This window comes from Sciurus vulgaris (assembly GCF_902686455.1).
Source record: "Sciurus vulgaris genome assembly, chromosome: 3".
In the NCBI taxonomy this organism is placed as follows: domain Eukaryota; kingdom Metazoa; phylum Chordata; class Mammalia; order Rodentia; family Sciuridae; genus Sciurus; species Sciurus vulgaris.
In genome coordinates, this window is record NC_136463.1 from 133,005,448 (window position 1) to 133,033,093 (window position 27,646).

General features: G+C 36.6%; 1 protein-coding gene across 10 annotated transcripts in view; it reads right to left on the reverse strand.

The window, feature by feature from the left end:
• Positions 1–27,646, reverse strand: part of ZNF385B (zinc finger protein 385B) — a 361,157-nt gene that overhangs the window by 247,604 nt on the left and 85,907 nt on the right. The gene's annotated exons all lie outside the window — the stretch shown is intronic.

The following is a 27,646-nucleotide window of genomic DNA, read 5'->3' on the forward strand; positions in this document are numbered from 1 at the left end:
ACTTTAACATAGAGGTTGATACATGGTACATTGTCAAGGTGGTGGTTTAGTGTTTGTATGAAGTATCTAATCACTCTTTAATGCACCTAGTCAAGACTTTCTGCATTATTTCAAGATGGCAAAATCCAATATAAATGACACACAAGTCACAAGAAAATTATAGATTACTTTTGTTTGTTTAATATATGATTTAGGAGGAGGAGGAGAAAGAGCAGGATATTATTAAAACTATCGCCCTTCTGGCTTACAATATAGACACCATCTTATATGACATACATACCATGTCTGTAAGTTTATACAGCAAATATCATTTTCCTTATTTTAATGACAAAGAATAAACCATGGAAGTTTTAAATAAGTAGTCCAACTAGACACTGAGTGTACATTAAGCCAGTTAAGGCAGAATGGGGATCAGAACTCACAATATTTCAACTCAAGTACTCCACAAAGCGTGGCTAACCTGAATATGCTGTGCCATCATGAAATATTATTCCTATGGTCTGAGTAGAGTTTCACATGTGTGTTTTGTGGAATACTGGACTACAGAGATCATTTCAAATGATATAAACAAATACTCAACCAACATTAAGAATAGATCAGAGCTGCCTTGAGAGATGATTTGGGTGAGGCAAAAGATACTTACTAGCTAATGCTTCAATTTCTGTGACTATTTTTGTGAATTTCAAAGTATATAAAAATAAATGGACTCAAACTATTCTACTTAAAATCTCTATCACTTTAATCTTTCCAAATAACAATTTCTAAACAATGTAAAAAAATGGACTTAATTTCTTATCCCTTATTTCAAAGGGAGTGGTATTACTAAGCAATGGTATTACTAAGCAATGTTAGGATATTACATCATAAACTATCTTAAAATGAAACATTTGGAAAAAAGTCTTATACAATGGAGAAAATAACATCTGAAAAGTATATGATAGAGGCAGTTTCAAATGACTATTGAGAGCCTTTTAAGGATTAACCACGGGAAACAGCAATAATGCTCCATATCCAAAGACATGTATCATCTACTTAAGCAGACTATAATCATACAGTCTTTCTGCTTAGATATATTTTTACTTTTATAAGCTTAGAATTACATACAAAACAAGGATAAACTGGGAATCATATGATTTAAAATATACCCAATGAGCATGACCAAATAAAAGCTGATTTGAATAATCACCATAGAAAAACATCATGTCACACCTAAATTCTATGTATTTAAGCCATATGGAGCACATCAAAGCTACCATAAAGTGACTGAAAAGATTTATTTTTAACATTGGGGAAATCTTACTTGGGAGCAGATGCCCAGACTAGCTTGGAGGCAGCAGGTTTTCATTGGGTGACTAATCACATCACTGGGGCATCTTTGTGAGGTCTATAAAAAAGATATTTAGTAGTAAAATGTATGAATATTGATGATAACAAACAATATGGGCATTTCAAGATATCTTTGAAGAGCAGCACTACAAATGCCCTGATCTTAAATCAAATGCATTTCACTCCCATTTTCAGAGAACAACTGCCCTTTCATTGGGTTTGACTCTTTCAGACAAAAATCAATGAGAAATTTGCCTGAATAAAATGTACATGATTAAACTCTTGGAGCAGAGTTAACTTAATAATAATCTCTCATTTAATCCTTCATATTCTTAGAACCACTAATTCTAGAGCAAATAAAAATCATTACAAATTCTCTTCTTTTTTTTCAACTATGAATGCAGTCAATCTTGAAGAATCTTTGAGGGAAGAAGTACCTTACAAAATGAATTCATACAAAAAGAATACCTAGAAATTCCCTAGAATTTTCTGTCTTAAATTGTTCTTAAAGGGAATACAAGAAAGAAAGAAAAAAAAAAACCAGTAATCAAAATCCCGCATTTTAGAGAAAAAGACTCCAAAGTCAAGAAAATACAGTGGCTTATTCAAAGTCTCAGAGTCAATGAGAGGCAGCTTCAGACTAAGAATCTAGAAAATCCAACTCTCACCCAATGCTCTTTATACCACACCATGACTTCTTTATATATGGAAGACACCAATCAGTATAAAAAAAATATACCTTTGTGGAGCTGAGGGCCTAAAAATTTATCTTTTGGTCAGCTTTTTGTAACTATGACCAAAAGACTGACAAGAACAATTTTAGAGGAAAAGTTTATTTGACGCTCATGGTTTCAGAGGTCTCAGTCATAAACTGCCAACTCCGTAGCTCCGAGTCCAAGGTGAGAATATGAGGTGGAAGAGTGTGGAGGTGGAACGCAGCTCCACCACATGGACATGGCAATCAGGAAACAGAAAGAGCTCTGCTCACTGGGAACAGACTGTAAATCCCAGGCATGCCCTCAGTGACCTACTTTTCCCAGTCATACCCTATCTGCCTACAGTTACCTCCCAGTTAATCTATATCAGTGGATCAATGCACTGATTAGGTTAAGGCTCTCATTACCTGATCCCATGGTTAACATTTTTTTTGGCCCAAAATACAATTGCATTGCCATACATGTAAACATTACTTTTTAAAATAATATTTCGAAATCTATAATTACCTGGTCTTGGCATGTTACACTTTCTTCCCAAAGAACTGATATCATAAGGAATCCTTAATACTCACAAGCAAAAAACAGTACTCAATTGCTCAAGATGACATCTCAGTTGAGAAGGCTTTGGCACAGAATACAATAGCACTGAATCACAAGTAATAAGAATCAATGTGAAAATAGTCTTCAAAAATAATCATGTCATTTATATATTTATAATTTTAAAGCCCAGTAATAACTTATTGATAAAACATCAAGACAGGAAGGTATTTAAAATTGGTACAAACTTGGGTAGCACTGCACAAGTACTTTCTAAAGTTTTCTGAAATCCCTCATCCAAAGTAACATCCTTGCCAGGCATGGAGGCACATGCCTATAATCCCAGCCACTTGGGAGGCTGAGGCAGGAAGATCATGAATTCAAAGTCAGCCTCAGCAACTTCTCAAGGCACTAAGAAACTCGGTGAGAACCTGTCTCTAAATAAAATACAGAAAAGGGTTGGGAATGTGGCTCAGTGGTTGAACTGCCCTGGGTTTAATCCCCGTTGCCAAACAAAAAAAAAGAGAGAGAGAGAGACTCAAAGTAACATCCTTTAAAAGACTCAAGTAGTTTATGGTTTAGCGTATCAAAGAATAGGTTAAATTCTGAACAACATATGAGAGTGGAAACATGACTTCAAGGAAAATCTAGTTTACATAAAATATTTACACTGCAATCCAAACTGAATTAAAGAAAACTAATGAAAATATCCTTCTATACTCAAAAAAAAAAAAAAAAAAGGAAAATTAACTTTCCTTTAAGCTCAAGTTTCCTGAAAAATCCCAAAAGGAGACATTTAATTTTCTAGAACATGCTGAAAGAAACAAGTAAAAAGGCAACATGGCTAGAGCTGAATTAATCAAGCAAACATCACTGACAATCAATAGCACTTTCCCGGTGATTAAACACAATTTGAGATAGCTGGAGGTGGACCCAAACTAGCTGGAGATTGCAAGGGAACAGAATCTTAGGAGTGCAAAACAGTCTAAGAAATGGAATTTGTAAATGGATGCAAAGCTGTCAGCATTTTCAAGGCTCCAGAGACAAAATCAGAGTAAAAACCAAAAGGGTAAATCTTACATTTTCAAGTTTCAAAATATATTATTTACTAGTACAGCTTCTTACCTGGTCCTGTTCTTGTTTTTCAGGTTGCATAGGCTTATGTGAAATACTCATTTTCCCCATTTTCCTCAATGTTCCCAAGGCCCTTAGACTAACTATTAGCTTTCAAGAAGGCCAGAGATTGAATTTTGGAAGGTTCCAAGACTCAGATTGCCTTAGGTATTAATTCTAAAGTGTTACGTGAAAAATATCTGGAGTTTTGTTCAATCTAACACGTGAACTGGGAAAATTCTAAGACTGACCGCAACCCTATTTAGAGTGCCCACACATTCCAGTACAAGGTACCACTCAGTTTATATCTGAGTCCTGGCTTAATCATTAATAACTCTTAAAAGTGTCACATTTCAATGACAAACCACATGACCACGACCTTAAAGAAATTTAAGTGGCCTCTTCCCTCATTCTCCCAGCCCTTTAGAAGACTTTCTTCCTTGTAATACAATGCTAGAAAAAGGAACACCGTAATAGGAACATTCCAATGCATTCCTTGGGTTCTTAGGTCTTAACTCCTGTCCCTTTTCTTTGCCACTTTCTATTACTTGTATAAATTTTGGGTCTTCTTATGAAAATCATGCATTATTCTTCTCTGAAATATTTTCCCAAGGGCTTAGCTGGCTCAGAAGCACAGATCTAGCTTAAAATACTAAATCTATAAGGAAATCCTTTGAAACCACTAATTAACGAACTAACAAATCAATTATTGCAACAGAGTTCATTTGTAAATTGGGCACTGTTTCTATACTGATAAAAGAATTTAGGACAAAATTTATGCTTAATAAAGGTTTATGAATAATCATGTGAAAGAACGATTAGGAAAGGAATCAGGAAGTTAAGTGTGAAGTAACAGAAAGATTATTGTGACATAAAAAGAAAGAGAGAGGATGGCAGAAAGAGAGAAGAACAGCCTAAATCAAAAGTGTAATTAAGTTTGAAAGAATCCCTGCTGCGCTCCAGTTTTCTACAATGACCAGTTCATCCTAAGGCAATGAAAGCTATAAACTCAGTCTTCTGAGACTTTTTTTTCCCCTTTTTGTTGCAAAAATGTAATTCAGACTCTATCAAGGAAATAACTAGTTAAAGTGGATTAGGTTTTTAAAAATAAGTATTTACTTGATGGAAATGCATCATTTTTTGAAATGATGTACTTGAAAACCTATGTGTTCAGATCTGGGTAATATTCTCATTTTGTTCAAGGAGAAATATCCAAGAATACCAGCTTAGAAAGCTATACCTCTAGCTTTATTTTTTTCTCATAATTATCAAATTTTTAAGCATTGTGCCAGTCTCTCTGACATTCATAACTTCATTTGACCATCACACCAACTCCTGAGGTACATTTTACATATGAGAAAACTCTGATGAGAGAAGTTAGGGAAATTTCCCACACAGTAGTAAGAGTCAGTCAGGGTTTGAAACTGGCTGCCTGATGCCAAATCACAAACCCTGTCACTGTGCTTTATCATCTCACTCTTAACTCTTATTTAATCAATCATTTCTGATGCTTCTTTCAAAGACTCCAGTTACTTGCACCACAGAGTACAAACTCCTTTGGTGATTCCCATACGTGACTTTAGAACAAATCCAGGGGGCTCTTAAGAACACTCCGACAATAATTCTGACTTAATTGATCAGGGTGTGGTCTGAGGGTGGAGCTGAGGGGCTGAGTGCATATTTGGTAGCATGCTCCAGGCCCTGGGTTCAATTCCCAGCACCTCAAAATCAAAAATAAATAATTCATCAGAATAGAACCTGGACATCAGCACTATTTTTTAAAACTTTTCCATTAGGTTGTGGGTGGAGTTCAGCGTTAGAGAGCTTGCATAGAGTGCATCAGGCCCTGGGTTCTATCCCCAACACTTAAAAAAACCAAACACAAAACACAGAAAACTTCAACCAATTCTAATGTGAGGGCAGAAATGGGGAGGTGACTGCAGAATGGACCCCTAGGTCCTCTGTGCCTTGCTCTCCTGCTTTGCCATTGTTGTTTCTTCATGGTTTGTCACAGCCTCTCTTCCAGACGTGCCACAAACAGAGCAGCATTTGGCCCTATTCTTACACAAAGATAGAACGCCTACCAAAGGAAAGAAACTCGTTTATCAGGATCTCTCTCTTGCACAAATGTTCAGCCTCTCTTGCACAAATGTTCAGCCTTTGTGGCTTGGGTATTATATTCCCTCTGCTGGTTCTTGGACACCTCTATGAACCTGTTAAGACTGTCCCTGCTCTGTTCCTGCTCTCATTTTTTTGTGAGGCAAAGATGAAAATTCACAGAATTTTAGCACAAAGTCAGCTGACTGTGTCCAGTTGGCTCAGCCAATCAGAGCATGGTGCTAATGAGCCTAATACCATGACATTTCTGTCATCCAGTTGCCTCTATATGTATTCACAAACAAGAACTTTTCCTTCAGTCCTGAGTAGACAACACGCAAATGCCAGCAATTATGCGACTGATCATAATAGGAAGAGGGTACATAGCTTGGTGAAAACCCAACAGCATCACCTTCAAATGCAAAGAAAAGAATATTGTAAAGAGCAGCAGTCCAGTCAATTTAGACTAATTAGAAGACAGAAAGAAATTAGTTAATTAATAGTCAGCTGATCATAATATTAATCAAACCATTTTACAGTTCTGCAAACGGACAGTGAATTGAAGATAAGCAAGGATTTTGAGCTTATAAAACAAAGAGCTATATTAACATTCAAACTCAGCAGTAAACTCCTAGAAGCAAAAGAATTCATGATAAAATGTCCATCATCTCACCATGACTTTGTAATACAGTCCCAGAGGGAAGATCACCCAGTGTTATGAAACCCAATGTTATGAAACTGTGAAACTGGGTGATCTTCCCTTTGGGGATGTAGGATCTTGGGGTTGTTGTCACATGTAAGATCAACCCTTTGGGTTTATAAGATTTGGGGATGTTATGTGTTAAACCACTCACTGTTATGAAACAGTGTCTTCTCGTAGACAAAGAACTAAATGTATGAGGTTAAAAAACAAACCCACCATGACAATGGTAAGCTCAATGCAGCCCTACAAGCTGTCATACTTGCAGATTTAAGGAGTGCCTAACTAGTATTTAATGTGATTTTTGTCTTTCTTCCTTTGGTTTTATATGGTAGTGTGACTTATGATGAAGTACTTCTAAAGTTTTCATTTCATCATAAAGCTGAGGTCCCCTGAGGCCTGGTGTTTTATACCATGAATAAGACAGGTGGGTGTGTTTGATGGGAAGGACAATATGCATAATCACAAATGCCCAAGGAATGCTTTTCCAGCAAGCACTGGAAGGTAAACAAGCACCATCAGGGAGGATACACTGAAGAGGGTCAGTGCAACACCTGCTCAGGACCTGATCTGACACCAGCTTTTCACCTGGAATGTCTAGGGACCAGACACTTGGAGCAACAAAGGGCAACAGGCTAGACATCATGCAATTACAAGGTGGGATGGCTTCCTGCCTGTGTCTTTTCCCATCCATCGACTGTGTTAGAAAATATGAAGTCATCACCTGGTGATGCTACAAGTTTTGACTGGATAACTTTTGATTGTTTCACATTCCTTCCATCTTCCCTCCACTTCTTGCATCTTTCATATTCTTCTTTTATGTAAAATATTTTTTATTCTCAAAACCATGTGTATGCTAAAAATTCAAATGTACCAAAAGGTATCATACTTGAATATAAGCCTACCTCAAACAGTATACAGGATATATAGTTTTAAGTAATTCTACTTTGAACTCAGTCCCCTATGAAATAAATCCATTCATTCTTTATCCCTTTTTCTCTTCTCCCCTTCTCCCCCACTCTCTCTCTGTTTGTGTATGTTCACATACATAGACATATATAGACATACACAATATATACACACACATATGTATATAAGTTTATCTTTCTTTTACACAAACAACAAATACTTTGTCCTGTTAAAGAGCTTGTTTTTAAAATATGCCTAACTCTGCCTTTTTTTTTTAATTTAATAAGCATATTTAAATATGATAAAAAGAAAGTAAAGTCAATATTTTGGTCAGTAAGAACCATGATTGTGGCAATTACAGCTAATAATGAAAAGTTCTGATTAGGCGAATCTATAATACACATATTTTGAAATGTGAATATGTGGAATAACTTTTAATAACTTTTAAAACTCTCCAGCTTGTTGATACTTGTTTGGAGGGGCTTATAATGTGTAAAAATTTTTAAAAATAGCGCATTTCTTCTTCATCTATTTTGCAGACATATTTTAGTCTTCAGTTATCAAACCAAAGTACTAACTTCAGTTTCCTGTCCTTCCTTCTCCCCAACTCACAAAACCATTAACCTCAGTATATCAGGACTTATGTTACTCTCAGATTTGTTAGACCATGCTAGAGAAACTTGCCCGTTAGCATGAGCTATGTCAAGAATAATTAATTATGTTACACAGAAAGTCCTTTCAGCAGTCAAGCACAATAAAAGCAATATTAACATTAGCATCATTGACTAGTAGGGCTACTTCTTGAGCTCTGAATCATCAGTCCAGTCTTCTTTAAGTACTATCTTCTGATCAACAGCCAAGTGTAAAAGTTCATTGCTGCACTAACTGGAGTTAGCTAATCCCATTCCCTACATAGACCTTGCCTCTATTTCCAAACTTCACCACATGGTTTATGGCCTCTACTGATAAACCCTCATTCAAATGTGAACACCCTATCTGTACCAGACCAGGCAGGGGAAGCTGACTCGGTGTGTGGCAACTGCTGAGTGGGCCTCGGAGTCAATGAGTCCATATTGGACTTACAGCTCTGCTGTCTTCATCAAGAGAGCACTTCAGTCATCTTTTTGAGGACACTGATTTATTATCCGTATAATAAGCACATCCAACGTTCTCTACTTCTCAGGGTTATGGTAAGGATCAAATGGAGTAATAGTTAAAAATGGATGAAGAATTAAAATCAGTAGGTTCCCCAATCCTCCATTCAGAAACTCCCTCCTGTCACACCCATGCCCACTCTTCAAGAGGCCTCCACCTCCCCAAAGCCTCACCTGCTGTGCCATCCAACTTGGGTCTCCTGAGTTGCAGACCAAAGGTTCCCATCAACATTGACCCACTTTGGGTTTTAGCACTCAGACCCTGATTTTACTAGAATATAGTTAAAACAGAATAAAGAATAATTTGAATACAATAATGGGCTGCCTTTATCGGGCAATTACCACATGACAAACCATAAAGGCATTATTTGGCAGCTCTACAGTTTCTGCTATGATAACTTTTGATTAAATAGTCCTTCCATTTCCCCTTAACTCATCTTGCAAAGACCTCTATATACATTATTCTCACTTATCTTTACAACAAATCCATGCAGCAGAGTCTATTATTATCCATGCTTCAAAGATGACTTGGAAGGTGCAGTAGCTTGTTCACAATCATGCAGCTTAGTTGTGGTGGAGTTAGACTGAATTTCTCAGAAACTGCTCCTATAACCACTCAGTTCCTAGAGGCAGAACCAATGTGCTGAACAAATGGTCACTGATGTATCACCTTTTGAACTTAACATGCTCATATAATTATCGAGTTTGAGGTTGGAAGATTATCTACTTTAACATCCATCCAATGTTAAAATCTCCTTTAATCACATGCCTAAGTCACAATCTGCCTTTTGTTTCAATAATAACAATGAGGGATGTCCAAAAAAGGAATCCTTTCCTCTTCAGATGGTTCTTACTGGGAAGTTCTTTATATCAGGCAAAAATTTTTCTTCTTGAAAAAAATTAGCCACTGATTTTAATTTTACCTGAGATCATTATTGAAAACCTATAATTTACATATTATATATAATAAATCCCTTAGTAATCTCTTCTTGAAAAATAGTTTACCTTGGCCATGCTGGTTACTCTCAAATGAAAGCACTTAAGGGTCTTTGCATTTTGCCCAAACTCTAGACATGCTCTGCACAGCTGACCAAAGAACAGGACTCCACCCTTCATTATTACAGATTAATATTATTCCTATGAATACCAGCTAAGAGATCACTTAAAGTTGTGGGGGGAGAGGGGTGACCATGTCATGCTTTTGATTCATATGTGAGTTCATAGTTCATTCCTATTCCTATGTATTTTTTTCACTCTCTCCTTCATTTCCTGTTAGTTGAAACTGATCAAATTAGAGAGGGGCCATTTTTCTATTGGGGCTCCAACTGGAATCACCTTGACTGCTTTAAAAATGCCAATTCCTGAATCACTCCTTCAGAGATTGTCGTCCATTTGGTGTCAGAAGTGGTCTGGGGATTAGGGTTGATGTTACTTGTGTTTTCCTGTGTATTTATTACCAGGCTTGATAACATACAGATGTAATTCCTGGAGCCTCACCTTAAGTTAATATTAGCTAGGTACACTTTGAACAGAGGTATTCAGCCAGTTATAAATTCACTGAAATACATCATCACTATGTCCACGGTTTTCCATTTTGATTACGATGTAATATCAGCAAAGAGTTTGTCAAATGTCCTACATACAGCTAGTGTAGGCAGTGGGTAAAGGCATGGATTCTGGAGCCCCACTGAGAGGTTCAAATTTTAGTGGAGCCAGCTGGATGATGCTAGGCAGTTAACTTCTCTGTATGTTATTTTCCCTAGCACTCATTTATAAGATTTCTATAAGGATTAAACAAGACTACATCTACAAAGAGTAGGACATATTGTTAGCTTGAAAGTTAGTTATCACTGCTGTACTATTGTCCCATTATACTCTATTTACTGCATCCATTCCATTATAACATGACAATGATAACACTAGTTGATAGGAATCTGATGCTGGTTAAATCTGATGTTGCTGAAGCAAGAGATCATTTCAAAACTGTCCCCATGTACCTCAACTAATGTATGATTCCCAACTTATTATAGGATGAACTACTGCAGTATGGCATCCACTACTTACTCTCCTTATTTTTTTTTTTTTTTTTTTTTTTTTTTTTTTTGTGGTGCTGGGGATTGAACCCAGAGCCTTGTGCTTGCAAGGCAAGCACTCTACCAACTGAGCTATCTCCCCAGCCCCTTACTCCCCTTAATTAACACAAAACATCAAAAAGTTCCAGTTAGATAAAAGTTAACTAATTTATTATGAATATGATATTACCCACTGTGCAATATATATGGTTTAGAAAAATCCCAGAAAAAGAAGTCCCTATAAATTCATTTCTGAATCTGCTTACTTGTAAGTTTTTTACCAAAAGCTAACAGGTTTTTGGTAAACAACTTAGCATGTGTACAATGCAGAATCCCTAAAAAATCTTGAATAAAGAAATATCACTTTTATCTGCCAGAAGAAAGAGAGAAGTCTAGACATAAAGTCATTTCTTCCATCATCTTCTAAAAAACCAATACTAATTGAGGGTGAATCAGAGGGAGAAAAAAATACAACTAGCCACACTTTTATTATAGATTTGCAAGTGAAAGTCAGATACCAAGTTTGAAATATCAGCAAAAATACATTCTGCTAACTGCACCAATGGTGTTGCAGACTCCTTGAAAGAAATCAGAAGGCAGAAGGTTCCTAAACTCTAACCATGTAGGTGTTTCACTGGGGATGCATCTATTTACTATGCCATTTGCAAAAAAGAAAAAAAAATTAAAAACCACTGAGTAATCTTACTGGCTTAGTCTATTTTGTGCTGCTAAAACAATACTTGATACTAGGTAATTTATACAGAACAAACGTTCATCTCTCAGTCTCTGGAGGATGAGGCATCCAAGGTTAAGAGGCTACACCTGTGAGGGCCTTCTCGCTGTATCATATCATGGCAGAAGGTATCACATGGCAAAAGAACAGAGATCAAACCCACAGCCTTAAGCCCTTTTATAATGGCATCAATCCATTCATGAGGGTGGATCCCTCATGACCTAAACACCTGTCACTGGGGTCTGCCTTCCAACACTGCTGCACTGGCACTAAGTTTTTGACACGTGAATTCTGGGTAACACATTCAAATCATAGCAATCACATTTTAGGAAATTAAAAGAAATAAAGTCCTTCGAACCAGCAATTTAACTTACTCATCAGTGCCTTTCCAATTTCAAAAGAAAAAAAAAATTGGAAGATGTTCAGTGATTGAAATTGGGATCATGAATTCACATTGGTATTCTGCCATAACAAACATACCACACAGCCAAATATGCCTGAAGTAAGTAGGAGGACATTGGAGATGGTGTAGGGACTAGAGGAGAGGAGCATTTAAGGTAAAGAGAGATCGGAATCTTATCTCAAAGAGTACAGTTCAGATACCAGGAAGCATCACCAATATCATTTTAAACAATTGAAAGAAGTAATGCACAACACAGGGATATTAGGACTAGGCAAAAGTGGAAATCAGATTGATGAAGGGAGGCAGAAAATGTATTGGGGGATCCAAAATAATTAGATGGAAAGAGGTGCATGCAGTTAATAGACATGAAAAAATGGAAAAAAATAAGAATTTGAACCCTAGAGCAATAGATATTGAGAAATGAACTAGATTATGGGGATGGGGAATTATTTCAAAGAAGATAAAGTTTACCACACAGCACTTTATTGGGATGGTAGAGGCCATCTGTTTCCAAAATTTAAGTTAATATCACCCACATTCAATTGATCAATTTGGGCTCAAAACAGGTTTCCTAGTTTGACATGTTACATGAATGACAGAAACCTGAGGTAGCCTTAAAAGGATCAAAAAGGTTAGGTTGAAGAAATTACTCCAAGTATATTCTCTATATTATTCACTAAATAATTGCAAAGAATTAACACAAAATTTTATTACAGTATTTATGTGGTTCATTTCTACTTATTTTTTTCTCATTTTGAGAATCAGGTTATACTGATGTACAGTCACTCTTACTGGGGATATTTACAGAAAAGGAGGGCATAAGGAAAGAGGAGAGAAAGGAAAGGCAGAGCAGAAGGGTGAGTAAGCCCAGAGTATTTCCCAGTAAAGCCTTAGGTAAGATGAAGAGTATCAGAACCAGCCTCTTCATTCTCTGCAGGGAGGTTGCACAATGTTTAAGAGTAATATTCTGAGTCAGGATAGAATGCTCTTCTGTGTTCTGGTGAGGTTAAAATTGAGGCAGCTCAGGGTTAGGAATACGTTTTTGGTAAACAACTTAGCATGTGTACAATGCATATTATATAATTATGTTATAAAGTTGTTAGAAGAATTTAATAAAAACCTGCCTAGAAATATTTTTTTGTTGTGTGAGGCACATAGTAGGCACATAAATATTATCTTTATTTTATTCTACTTAACCATGATGAGTTGAATAATTAAGAAATTGCACACATTTTCTTTTATGTCAAGTCTGCAAGTTTCTTTGTCTTCTCTCAGAAATCTAGGCAGGGGCTGAGGCTATGGCTCAGTTGGTAGAGTGCTTGCCTTGCAAGCACAAGGCCCTGGGTTCAATCCCCAGCACTGTTTAAAAAAAAAAAAAAAATCCACTATGGGATGACCAGTCAAAAACTGAGTTGAAAACCAGAAAGTCAATGAATGTTTAAATAAATGCCAGATTGGGGGCAGGAGAGTGGGCATTATGGGAAGAACCTCCCATTATGGGTCTGAACTACAATAAGACAAAATTAGAAGAAGATCCTGAAAGTGTTCTAGCTGGCAAAGGATAACAATTGGAAATTAATTATACAATACTCATTATCATTTGCCTAAAATGTCACTGACAGTTATTGTACAATGTGTCATTTGTATCATTTAATCTTAGTAAATACAGGAAGCTGTCATATACCTATTCATGATTTCCACTCTACCCATCATATTTTTATATACCATTTTAAGTTTCTCAAGTGGTCCCTTAGCACAAGAGGATTGTTCACACATTAAACCCCAACAGTAGGAATGTATTTATTTTACAGGAATGTGAAGCCTTCGTTTTTGTTTTCATACAACCAGTTTTACAGACCATTAATGGAGACACACATTCTTATTTGAAAAGCATATGGTTATCAGATATGTACAGAACACTAAGTCACACTTGAATTTCAGCTGAACAATGAGTTATTTTAAATAGAAGTATATTCCAATATAAGTAATGTCCCAAAAATAATGTTATTATACTAACAATTATTATTTTAGCTAAAATTCAAGTTTAATTGGAAGCCCTACACATATTTATTTGCTGAATTTGGGAACCATAAAACTAGGTCTTCTCATTTAATTAATGAGGAGGGAAAAGAAGTAAGCGAAAGGACTGAAAGAGGAAATGAAGCTTTGAGGTAAAACCCATTCTCTCATTGAAGTATATTCACCTCAGCAACATAATCTCAAAACAAACCACAGACTCTATAAAGTGGTTCAAACTACTGACATTTACAATTGGGAATGTCTGATGAATTTGGAGAGTATTCCAATTTTGCAATCATGGTTCCCATCTCAAACAGGTTTACTACATCTGTTCTATTTCATAAGTAATCATTTTAAAAATCTGATAGAGAGAAACTTATGATTGCTGCCCCTTGACATAAAGTAAAAAGATGCAGGTAAGTTACTAAGGTAATTCATGAGGTTCATGTTCTTAGGACTGCTTAACTCCTACTTCTTAGGAAAAAAAAAAAAAGAGACATTCCTACTAAGATTTCAGGCAGATATGCAGAATTATCCCTTGCTTCCTCTGAGTGAATTTTCCATGTTCTATGTAATATGACAAGTTTCATTATTCTCAGAGAATTCTGAAATTCCAAAACTTCTTTAAAGCTTTTCATTTATTGAACACAGTACATCATCAGGAATTTCAAAGAGAAAATTTTGATACCCTATAAACTTCTAATTCTCAACCATAGAACCAATTTGGTTCTTAGGCTTTGGGGAAGTGATAAATAGGAGGTATTTTATTTGTAAGTTGAAACCACAACAAAGTGCCCATGACAATCTGATAATGAATTGTGACATGACATTCCCAAAAGAACCAAAGAAAAACAAGATGTGTAAATGGTGCTTTGTCCAAAAACAAAAAATCTTTTCCTCATTAAAATGGCACATACTATACCCCTGCATTTCAGTAATAACATTTTCACCTGGAATTCATAATTATGTGTAACCACTTAACATAGGCAAAGATCCAAGGATTAACAAGAAGACTATCATGAAATTCAAGATTTCAGAGGTGTTTTCAATTCCATTGTCAAGACCATATCAGAGGAAAAGTGTACTAGCATTATCCCACTGGGTACCCTGTCCCACCTTCAAATCCATTACCAACGTGCAGGGAATAAGCCCAATAATGAATACTCCCCCATGTGCCTTGGTAATTTTAATCACCTCCTTTCAAAATGCATTATGATCCACAAGACTTTCAACAAATGTTACTTTCTGATGGAAAGGAGAGGCTAAGGAAGGCAACCTTACCACATTCCTGAGCACATTACATCTATGATCATTATGTGGAAACAAATAAGATGAAGCCATTGCATGAGAGAGGATGTTTTTCAAGTTTTCAATGTATCTTCAGACTGTCTTACTCAATTCACCCCACTGATAGCACATACATGTACAACCAAGTGGGAGTAGTTCCTATCAAAAGTAAAAGGTACAGAAGCCTTTCACACTCTGCAAGAGTGCTCTGGGATGCAGCAACAGAGAAGTAGATGCGTAATGATGAACTCCACAATATGGTCAGCATGAGTAGAGTGATTTTGTACGAATGTATAGTAGAGATGAACAAATACTTTACATTTCAGAACACAGCTGTTTTGACATCACAGGTTAGGGAAGGCCCACAGTGGTAGATGTCCACAACTTTAAATCTGTAGATCCTGGATGAAACAACATAAAGAACTCTGGAGAAATGACAAAGCACTCAGACAGGAGACTAGGCTGAAAGGAAGGTTCTTTTCTTGAGGGTCTAATCAGGTTCTTCCCACCTCCCCACTTATTTTTTTTTTTTTTAATCTCATAGAGACACCTTCATAGAAGCAATTGACTTTGACAGAACACCGGAATCCCGGCAGTGAACCATAAATTGACCATTACCATAAAAAGAACTGCTAAATGAGAAACCATGTGCTCAGTATAAAACTAATTTCATGCTTTCAAAAGCACACAGTGGCTTCTAGCAAGATAGTGGCCCTGGGACTTGCCGAGACAGATTGGCGAACACAAATGGTTTGCTCCCGATGCGTCTGCTTAGTCAAGCTTTACATGTACTGGCAGCAATCAGGGTTCTCGAGTCTTCTGTCAAAAACACACTTATCTATAACTTTAAAGCTGAAAGCTATAAAACAGCTGCCTCAAGTAAGTTTAGCAGGGAAAACACATACACATATATACACACACCCCACGTACCATGTTAGCCTCTGATCAAATAAAAACAGATTTCTCTTCAGACCGAACACTTATTAAGTATAATGCTATATGAATTCATCATCTCCCTCACACTCCTTCCTTGTTTAGGAATGGCTTCTCATCATGTAAAACTAGAGTTTAGCAGAACCTAAGCAATCAACTCCATCTCCCAGGAGGCTAACTTTAAGCTGCCCTTGTCTAGTTGGCTTTCAATAGCCTGTATTTAAAATGCTACATCAGACCTTTCAGAGCATGATGATCGTTATTTAACATAATTTAACTTCCCGAGGTGAGCACCGGGGGAAGTTACACTTATGTGATAAAATCTGATACATTTAAAATATCACATCTAATTAAAACATGCTTCAAGAGGAAATGCCGTTGATTTCCCCCCCTCATTTGGCACACCATCACTAGAAACCAATTACTGTCGGCTGCCCACTGCATGACAGGTCATAACTTTTAATTATTAATAATGTCAAGCTCAACAAGGTGTCAACTTCAGTATGTAATCCATTTCTCTTACTTTCTTAGTTATCTCGTAAACATGACTTGTTGCCTCCTATATATTTTTCATGTCAAAGATTCTACATTTAGTTCACAGCCTTTTTTATATACCTGAAGCACATAACACTGCTAATTGCCTACTTTCGGTAATGATAGCAAATCTCATAATATCACTGACTTGTTCTGAATGTTTAAAATGCAGGGGAAGTCACCTCCTGGTAAGATGTCCTCGGCACACAGCTTACAGTACAGAAGGGAAAGGATGCTCATCACACCCATTTAAGGAGTAACTTCCCAATAACATTAAAGAATCAGACATTAGCTCTTCAGTTTTCCCCTTTGGATGTGTCAGTACGACGTGATAAACACAACTGATGACTCCACAGGATTCAGCACAACATATGAAAGAATCTGTTACTGACAGCCCACATCTCAGGATCCAAGTTTTAGAATAAAAATGCTCACCTCTGCTAGGAAGTCCACTCCACATCCTGCAGGGCTTTCACCAGCTTCCCGAGCAACCAAGTTGGATAAACAAAACTTCCAGGATGTGACCAGGGCAATGCACAGTGCTACCGAGACTTGGCTGCAGCCCTGATTATCCGTGTGACAGCACCACGTTATATCAGTGCCGCTCCAAACCTTCCCAGTTGCTGGCTTATTGCACTGCTCATTGAAAATCCTTCACACGCTGGCAACATTTTAGGGAAGGACAAGCACACTCTGAGTCATTTGTAAAGAAAGCAGAGCAATTTCAATTCTATATCTCCATGCGTGCGGAAGCCAGAAGCACTGTCAACGCACAAGTCTGAGGTGGATTTATGCCGAGAAACAGGCAACCTAAGCCTTCATTATCAATGCATGAAATCAGCCACTGTGATCAAATTCAAGCAAACCACAAAAAGCATGTAATTATGAAAGGCTCCACAGATTAGCACCAAACCTTGTGGAATGAAGAATCATCTATCGAAATTGTGTAAATGTTAAAAATAGCCCTGGCTTTTCAACAATAAGCAGGATACAGAGAAGCAATCAGTAGTCTATATTATAAAGACTTATCATAAAGGTTGCAAAAAACAAAATAGTTATAGGTTCCTGGGACTTCTCTAATGACAAATGAAATCACTAGGAGCTAAGACAATTATAACCAAAAAAAAAAAAAAAATCCACAGATTTGGCACAGATACTCATTAAAGAGCAAGTCAAATATCCTTTAACCCCTAAGTGCCTGTCTGTGAATTAAAAATGACAATAAAAATGTGCAGGGCTATGTTAATACCAGGGCAAAATACTATCAATTTTACTCTAGGACAAGTTCCTAAATAATAAAAATTTAAATGTATTCTGTTTAAATAAAGATTTTAACATGACAGTATTTTCAACATCATAATCTTTGCTCATTATTTAAAAATAAACTATAGCTCATTAAAACCACATATCTCTGTTTCAGTGACCCCCAAATTGAAGCCTTTACCTTTCAACATCTTCCTCTTCCTGTTACTAAAATGTAAGATGCCAGAGCCGTTGACACAGTCTTAAAAAGGCATAAGATAGTTATAGCCCAGAAAGTAGCAGCAGTGACTTGAGATTACAAAATGCAGAGCTTTGACATATACATGCAAAGCAAAAAGGACATAAAACACTTATCAAAAATCACCAAAACAACAAAAGAAATTCTTAGTAGGCAGCACCAAGAACACATTTAAGGTTCTATTGAGATTTTTTTTTTAATGGGCTTAGGGTCTCACTAAAATCAGGATCCAATAAAAGCAATGCTTCATTTGGGGATCTTCTGCAAGTGACTGGGTTCTTTTCTAGTAATACTACTCTCTCTTAGGTAACACATTTAGTACTGTCAATAGTCTAAGAGGTCTGTATAAAAATAAGCATATGCTGTAACATACATTTATGTAACATGGCATTTGGGAGCAACATCAAACATGGCACTTCCAGGGTTATGTCTGTAGAGTCCCTGTCTGTAGAGCTCACTGTCTGTGGAGTGCCAGCCTGTAGGATTAGACACCGTTCCTCGGAGACAGACATGGATATACATGAGTGGACATACATATGCATATACAAGTGCACATGTGTACATGTGTCCACATCCCATATTCCACCTCGGTCTCTGCAATCACCTTTCCCACCTGAATTCCATTTATTTTGTGAAGCCCTGGGGCCAACACTTCAGTTTATCATGAGAAAGGGCCTTAGGCATCACTGATTTCACAATTGGTCAGTCCCCTCCCCCTCAACTCTTCTTGTCTTAGAAAATATTTCATAAAAGATTATGTACTAAAAAATTATTATTATTACCACGTGTAAAGCTCCCTAGAAGTACAAGTTTAAAGTGAAAACAAAATTTTGATTATAGGTCCTCAAATTCTTATCTTTAGTGCCAGATACATTGCAGAATTTAAACATTTTCAGATACATATACCATGAATTACATAACATCCAGTGGGGTCTGGGGCAACAACTGTGTAATCAGAAACATTAGCATTTCTGTAGCAAAACATGTGCATATTCATACTAGCTGGGAGAAATAAACACTATAATTAACCTCACATCAGTTCAGGTCAGGTTTTTCCATCAATATGAATTATAAAATCTTCTGGTTTTCAGAGCTTCTTGGATTTCAGGAGGTTTTGCAGGTAAAAGAATGAGGATCTGTAGAGATGTTTATTTAAGCATAAAATGCTAAGCACCAGGAAACAGTGCCTAAGCAGGTGTTCTCTTGCATGGGAAAGAGATTTTGGAAGGTAACAATGATTAGCAGGATGGGCAAAAAAATATAAGGAAAGGTGTTTTTAAGACTGAGACATAGGCTGGGGTTGTGGCTCAGTAGTGGAGTGCTTGCCTAGCATGGGTGAGTCCCTGGGTTCAAGTCTCAGCACCACATTAAAAAACAAACAAACAATCAAATAAATAAAGGTTGAATTCTAAAAAAAAAAAAAAAAAAAAAGTGAGACATATCAACCACTTATTGATTGCCTACTTTATATCCACTAACATAAATAATTTTTAGCAACTTACCTTAATTTCCCAAAGAATATTTAAAAGGAAGAATGCATTTTCAGAGTGAGGTATAAAACACTGGGTTTTCTTACCATTTTCTCATTGTACCCATAAGCAAAATACACAGATTGATAGACAAATGTAAACAATAAGCTTGACATTATAAGGTAAAGGTTCCTATTTTATTTGTGTGTGCTATGTACTTCTTGGAATGGGGATTCTTCAAAATCACTTGTAGAAATAAATAGCAATATTCCTTATCATCAATATTCAAACTTGGAGTCTATTCTATGAATATATTTAACAAATAACATTTTTAAAGTATGTACATTATAAAACTTTAACAGAGCAAAACATGGACTGTCAACATTAGACCAAGGGCCTTTAAAATACTAACCAACTTCCAAGTTTCTTGATTGACCTTGGGATCTAGATTGACCCTAGGGAGAAGTCCTGGATGCATTTATGTGAACAGAAGTCTTCCTATTTACTGTAACAAGTATAGTGGAATGTGTGGCTCTAATCTTAGTATCTAGAATGTGATCACAATGTCATCTTCCTTGTGAAGAAAGAAACTACATTTGTCTGTTCTTTTTTGACAGTGTAACATAATTTCACAAGTTATTTCTTTAGCAACCAAAATGGTACCCTGATGGTTTCAAGGAGGTATTGTAGTTTCTACAAGTAACCAACAATCCAAGAAAGTACGTATTGTCTCTGGATTAAAATCAAAATCTCCTTATACTTTTAACATCATGTCCACATAATACCAGATGAACATTCATCATCTACAGGTCAAGAGTTGCTGGATTTGCAAGACAGGCTCATCATAGAGCAAACTCTTGAGGTGGGTTGACAAAACATGGATGTCATCAAAATCAGTCCCTAAAAGATAAAAGGTCGAGTCCTCCCAGCTCCTCTAAACTCTTCATGTAACCAAAGGAAGAGCAAAAATGATTCACAATTGGCCCAAGAATCAGCTCCAGAAAAACCACACATGCCAAGAATGAACACCAACCCCATGGCTAGTTGTAACATTCATCAGGGATGCCTAATTTGGTCCAGCCTCCTTGCTATGATGCTGTTAGGATATGAAAATAGAATATTTATGTGACTAAAGTTGTCCAGTCAGGGCAACAACACACTTATCCACAGTGGAAATAAATAAATAATGAATTTTACGTTTCCATTGAACTGGTTACCAAAAGCTTTTCTCCCTAGAGAAAGGTAACACAAGGAGACATCAAGATTTTAAGAATACCTTTGGTGATTTAAATCACTCACCAAACACTTTGCCATAATTTATAAAGATTCAATTCATTCACTAAACAATGGCAATTATTTCGATTTCAAAGTCTAAAGCATGATACCTGATGTGAAGCTACCCCTATCTTTTGGTAAATATGATATATATGAAAGTTCATAATCCAATACATTCTTAATGCATAAGACAACTCCTCATTCACTGAAAAAGGGTTGACCATTCCTTTTGACTTCTTTTTTTTTAAAAAAAATTCCATTCAAACCCCTTCATATGTTGATCCCTTAGAGTTCTGTACTTTATTGTCAACACACTTGTTTAACATTTTTTAGCCACCTGTATAGAATATGAATTGTTTTATAATTAATTTTTTCAGGTCTATCTCAGGAATTGTTCTAGATTTCTGACACCATCAAAACCCACCAGGACTCTGTCTCAAAGTTGAAGCATTTGGGGGATCTAGAACTAAACTTGAGCCTTCCTCCTATTTCCAAATCACTTTACTTTCATTCACAAGGAACTTCAATCTCAATATGCTCTATAATACAAACCCCAATTAAATTCATTTAGGGGGAGTGGAGGTGGAATATCAACTCTATCCTTCCTTGGAGGAACAGAGTCAGGATTTTCTACAATTCTTGGGATCTAAAGAGTATCAATTCTGGATAAGACATAGAATTGGAAAAGTCTCTTGATATTCCTTGCATCATGGCTGGGTCTAAATGACTACAAGAAACGCTCCTTGGGCCCTCTCAACAGGATCTAAGCTTATGCTGAGAAAAACAGATGTCTTCTCCAAGCCCCAGTTTGTTCTATTTTGACTGTGATCTTTTCCCCTTTCAAGTTCATACTTCCATGAAAAATCAAAGGAATTCACATGAATTCTACCCATAAATAGACTATATAATAATTATTCCATAAAGAAGTTTTATACATTTTTAATCAAGAAGACTGTGGAATAACTGCATTTTCTGGATATGATGTAATCCACCTACCTCACACTGAAAATTTACTCACCTAACAAACTCACTGGTAAAAAGTTAGTGATACTTCATCAATGATTTGTTATGCTTTCACCAGGATATTTATATTTGCAAAAATCAGATTTCTTGGATGAATAAATGGCAAATTGGAAATGAAGGAAAAGCAAGCATTTTATTTGTTTCTGTGATGCAAGGGTAGCTCAGTGGGAAGGCACTTGCCTAGCATGCACAAGGCTCTGGGTTTGATCCCTTGCACCATAAGAAACAAAAATGAATGAATTAATTAATTAATGAATAAATGAATAAATAAACTATTTTTCTATTGTCAAAATAAAAGGTATTATCATATTAATGGATTCTAGCCCTATTCCTGCATCTACCACACAAATCTACATCATTTAAAATTTATGTTCATACTTAATATCCTTTAAAATGGACTAAAATTTTTCCATTCCTGGGGCAATATGAATGTATTTAAGTAGTGCCTTTTATTCCAGAACACTGGAGAAAGAACTCTCCTACCCATCCCTATACATAAACACACTTTCTACTTCCCTTATAGATTCTGCTTAATGCACAGAAGATACTGTAAGCACCTGTCAAATAAACATGTTCCAGTCTAGATGTGCATGTCACACACACCCTCACCCCTTTGTAAGCTATTTCTTTGCTTCCTTATATGCATTAGTAAGTTCCTCCAAAATGTTGGGGTGGGGAATGAGGAAAACAATCTTACTTTCAGTAGACTTTTGGCACCATCTTGTGGTTATTCTGTAGTGTTGCACCTTCAAATCTTAAAAATTTTCAAACATCCAGAAATGCATTTGAGGATAAATTTAACATTTTAAATATATATATGAGATTCGGTGTGAAAAATTTGAGTGGTATGGTTAAAACTCCATACATAAGGGCTGAAGGTGTAGCTCAGTGGTACAACAGTTGACTAACACACACGAGGCCCTGGGTTCAATCCCCAACACCACCAAAGCAAAAAGCCGAAAATTCACACACATACAAACACACACATGCACAAATTTTAATGGTTGTAATGTCTATTACAGTGCTCTGACACTAAAAGCTGTTTAATAGCAGCAACTTTCTTGAATGTAAAATGAAAATCAGAGCCCATTAGGAGTGTGGGGGTGGAGGAACAATGGAGGGTCTGGGGGCATCAAAGAGAAACAGACCATGGCAGCAAAGAAAATAACAGAATATATAATGCTGGAACTGAAAAAAAAACATTTTCTAATTTTGTTCTCCATTCCCACTTCCAAGACAATACCTCTACTTCCTGTTGCAAAATATCCTAGGGGTTTTATCACCATTATCTTCGGCCACCCAAAGTGTTCTCAACTTAAAATCTATTTAAGCTCAATTTAAAATTTTGAAAGCCAAATAAAAGATGCCTCTCAAATGGAGGCAGTTTATTTCCCCACCCCTTGAATTTGAGGAGGCCAGTGACTGACTAGCTCTGACCAAAAAGAATGCAGTAGCTGCAGCTTAGCCCTGGCTGTCTAACAACCCTCTTCTGTGACTCCATGTAATGAAGCTTGGTTTAACCTCCTCCAAAAGGAGTCTGCTGGTCAGAATGATCCAGGCTCCACCTGCCAGATGTATGCATGGGCATCCCACCAGCGAATCTGCTGCAGCTGCAGAGTGGCTCCCTGTGCATCCAGGACAAGAACAAGTAACTGAGCCCAGATCAACGTTTTGACCCCCAGAATCATGATTAAATTAAAACATTGTTTTAAAATATTTCTAAAGTATTCTGCCTACCTTCTCAAACCTGCAAACTTTTCCTGTGTTTCTTTCCAATTCTCTCAGTTCCATTCACATCTCTGTCTTTCAAATACTTCAAGCTTTTTCTCAACTTGAAATTCTCTCTTTGGATCACTTTTCTCCGCTCTCTTTGGACGACTAATTCCTATAAATCTTAAAATTTCAACCTTAAAGACAGTTATGAATTCCTTTAGATTCATTGAAAGTGAGAGAAAATGGCTATCCTTCTTCCACTGGACTACTTTTACATCCCTGTCAAAAAAAAATCAATTCAGTACGTGCATATGGGTCTATTTCTGGGTTCTGTTATTTCCATTGATTTGTGTCTATTTCTCCATTAAAAATCACTGTCTCGACTGCTTTAGTTATGTGGTAAGACTTAAAATTGGGTCGAGATTCATCCTGCTTTGTTCTTTGTCAAGATGAATTTTAGCTACTCTAGGAACTGTGCTTTCCCACATAAATTTTAGAATAAACTTGTCTATGTCTGGAAAAGAAAGGATTTTGATAGAAATTGCAGGAAATTTAGGGAGATCAATTTAGGGAGGCAACATCTTAACTATGTTGAGTTTCTAATCTGTGAACTTTGGGGATTATTTTCCTTAGTATTTTGTGATTTTTAGCATACAGATACTGTATATGCTTTTTTTTTTTTAAAAAAAGGTATATATCTGAGTATTTCACTTTGTTGTAAGCTATTATAATTGTACTATTTTTAAATTTTGGTTTCTATATGCTCATATTTAGTTTATAGACAAATGATCAATTTTGTGTGTTGTATGTCTTGCAAACTTCTTGAATTCATTTAAAATTCTAGGAGTTCTTTTGTAGAATCTTTGGGATTTTTAAATTACCATCATGTCATCTGCCAAAAGAGAGATTTTGTTTCTTCCTTTCTAATCTGTATGCCTTTTATTTTTCTTGCCTTATTACAGTGTGTAGAACTTCCAGCACTATGTCAAATAAAAGGTTAGAGTGGACATCCTTACCTTGCTCTAGATCTTAACAGAAAAGCATTTAATCTTTTACCATTAGATACATTAGCCCTAGGGTTTTGCAGATTCTTTTTATTAAAATGAGGTAACTTTCTGCTATTCTTAATGACTGCTGGATTTTCTCAAATATCTTTTGATAAAATTACTGCATCTCTTAATATAACCATAAAAGTTCTATTTTTTGTTTGTTGATATGTTGGATTATTTGTTTATTTTCAAATGTTGAACCAGTCTTGCATACCTAGAATAAATCCCCTTGGTCATAATTTTTAATACATTGCTAGATTCCATTTGTTTAGATTTCATTGAGAAATTTGGAGTCTAAATTCATAAAAGATGGTGATTTATAGTTCTCTCTTTTTAAAAATTGTCTTTGTATTTGATATCAAGAAAATACTAGCTTTAGGAAATAAGTGGGGGAAATTTTCTTCTTCCATTTCCTGGAAGAGATTATATAAAATTGATGTTAATTCTTTAAATTTTTGGTAGAATTCTCCATCAAATTCTACCACCAGGTTGGGTGCTATGGCATACACCTGTATCCCAGTGGCTCAGGAGGATGAGGCAGGAGGATCACGAGTTCAAAGCTAGCCTCAGCAAATTAACAAGGCCCTAAGCAATTCAGTGATACCCTGTCTCTAAATAAAATACAAAAAAAGACCTGGGGATGTGCCTTCACTGAGTTCAATCCTCAGTTAAAAAAAAAAAAAAAAAAAATTCTACCACCAGTGTAATAGAACCATCAGGCTGTGGACCCACTTCTATTCCCATCAGGCTGTGGACCCACTTCTATTCTCACCAACCCCCACACTGTGTAAGACTGTCAGAGGAAAGAAGTCAGCTCTTAGACAGTGATTGGGTAGAACATCATTACTATCACATCTTTCCTCTTTGGGCAGGAGATAGACTACAATCTTCCTTCCTATACTAGTCTGTGAGAGCTATTACAACAATGTACCACAGACTGGGTGACATAAATGACATAAATGGAGGCAGAAAGTCAGAAATCAAGGTGTCTGTTGGATTGGTTTCTCCTGAGAGCTGAGGAGGATCCATTTCAGGCTTCTTTATGGTTTACAGATAGCTATCTTCTCCTGTGTCTCTTTATGTAATTGTCCCTCTCTGCATGTCTCTCTCTGTGTCCAAATTTCCCCTTTTAATAAGGTCACCAGTTATTCTGGACTCAGTACAACTCTAATGACTTCATTTTAACTGAACTACCTCTATAAAGACCCTATATCCAAATATGATAATATTTTGAAGTACTGAGGATTAGGATTCTATCCTATGTATATGTGTGTGTGTGTATGTGTGTACATTCATTTAAAACTCTAAGAGTTCTTTTGTAGATTATTTGGGATTTTTATATCGACAATCATGTCATTTGCAAAAAGAGAGATTTTGTTTCTTCCTTTCTGATCTGTATGCCTTTTATTTTTCTTGCCTTATTACAGTGTGTGTAGAACTTCCAGCACTATGTCAAATAAAGGGTGAGTGAACAACCTCTCATCTTTATACACACACACATAACATATACATATATGTATTATATATTATATACATTTTGATGAGGACACAAATCCACCTATAATGTCTCTAAAGCCAAGCAATGGGTACAAAAAAAACACTGGCATTTTGTTCCCTAACCAGATGCCTGTTTCATAAGTGAAACTGCTACCCTGTACTACCTGAGCAGGGAAGAGAGGTCCCTACAGACCACTCCACCTCTACATGCTGGGACCCCACCAGTTCTACATGTGCCCTCAAGCACCAATAGTGGGTATATATGAAAATCAAGGACATAATCTCACCAGGACTATCACAGTGTGGGAAAAAGAAGCACACGGAGTTGAGGAATGGAGCATTTTGCTACCTGTCGGGGATAAGCCTGAAGATGCATTTATCTCATAAGGGACCCTAATGCCTAAAGGACTGCTTGGTCAAGGTCTTTTATCCACAGGGTTAGGAGCATACATGACCCACACAGACAGCCAGAATAGTAATCATCAACCAGAAGAGCACTGCAACTTTGTCAAGACCATTCCTACACAGTTCCCTGCAGCCTGGTCTAAACAGCAGGCTGAGGCAGAGGCAAAGTGAGAGGGACTGTGCCCAGTCCTCTAAGCTCCAGGGTACATGCAGCCAGATCTTAATTTGGCAATGAGATGGGTGCTTCATAAATAGAACTGAATCTTCTACATCAAGGAGTCCTGAACATACAAAAGTGAGAAGTTATGGGCTGAGAGAGTGTTAGGATTGCTACCAAGTAGGAAATAGATGTTTGATGGATCAAAACTATGGAAAATGAACGGAAAAAAATCAAACAAAATCAGGGTTGCTCCTCATTGAGTCAAGACTCAAAACAATGGATGAGGTGCACATGTTCACATAAGCACTAAGCTAGAACCAGGTTAGTTTCTGCCATTTGCTTAGCATGATGTCAGAGACCACTTTCCCCATCATTAGGCATTGTTCAGAAATATAATTTCTAATGACTGTGGTGTCCATAAGCATTTGAACTCAGATGTCCATTCAAACTTTCACTATTTGCTCTCTGATTCAGATAATTCGTTTTTAACCTAATACTAATGAGATTCTTAATATGTAAACATAGGCACATCCAGGCTCCTGTGAATAATTATAATTATCATAATAATAAGTAAACAGAAAGTGAAAAGCAACTTTTCACTACTGTTAGCATGTACCATACATAAGTTCCTTTACATTCTTTCACAATGAGTATTGATTGAGAAAATAGCTTAATGATGTGAAAGTATATGCTAGGCATAAAGAAATTGGGTTTGGCTTGAAATGCAAAAATTATTTCTTTGTAACACACACACACACACACACACACACACACACATACACACATTTTCAGTGGTGTCTGAAATGAGTCATGGTGTAACTTTATAAAATTGAGAGCCACACAGCAGCACCGAGTGGAATTTCAACAGACAGCTTCTCTGCATCACCTCCCTCTAAGCTGACGCCTTATGACCAGAGCAAACACTTGCTCAAGTGGTGCCTGGAGCCACTGTGCCACTTTTAGAAGGAGGCTTCTCTTGGCCTTCCACCCAAAACCTGAGTAGAAGGTTTTCTATTGTGGA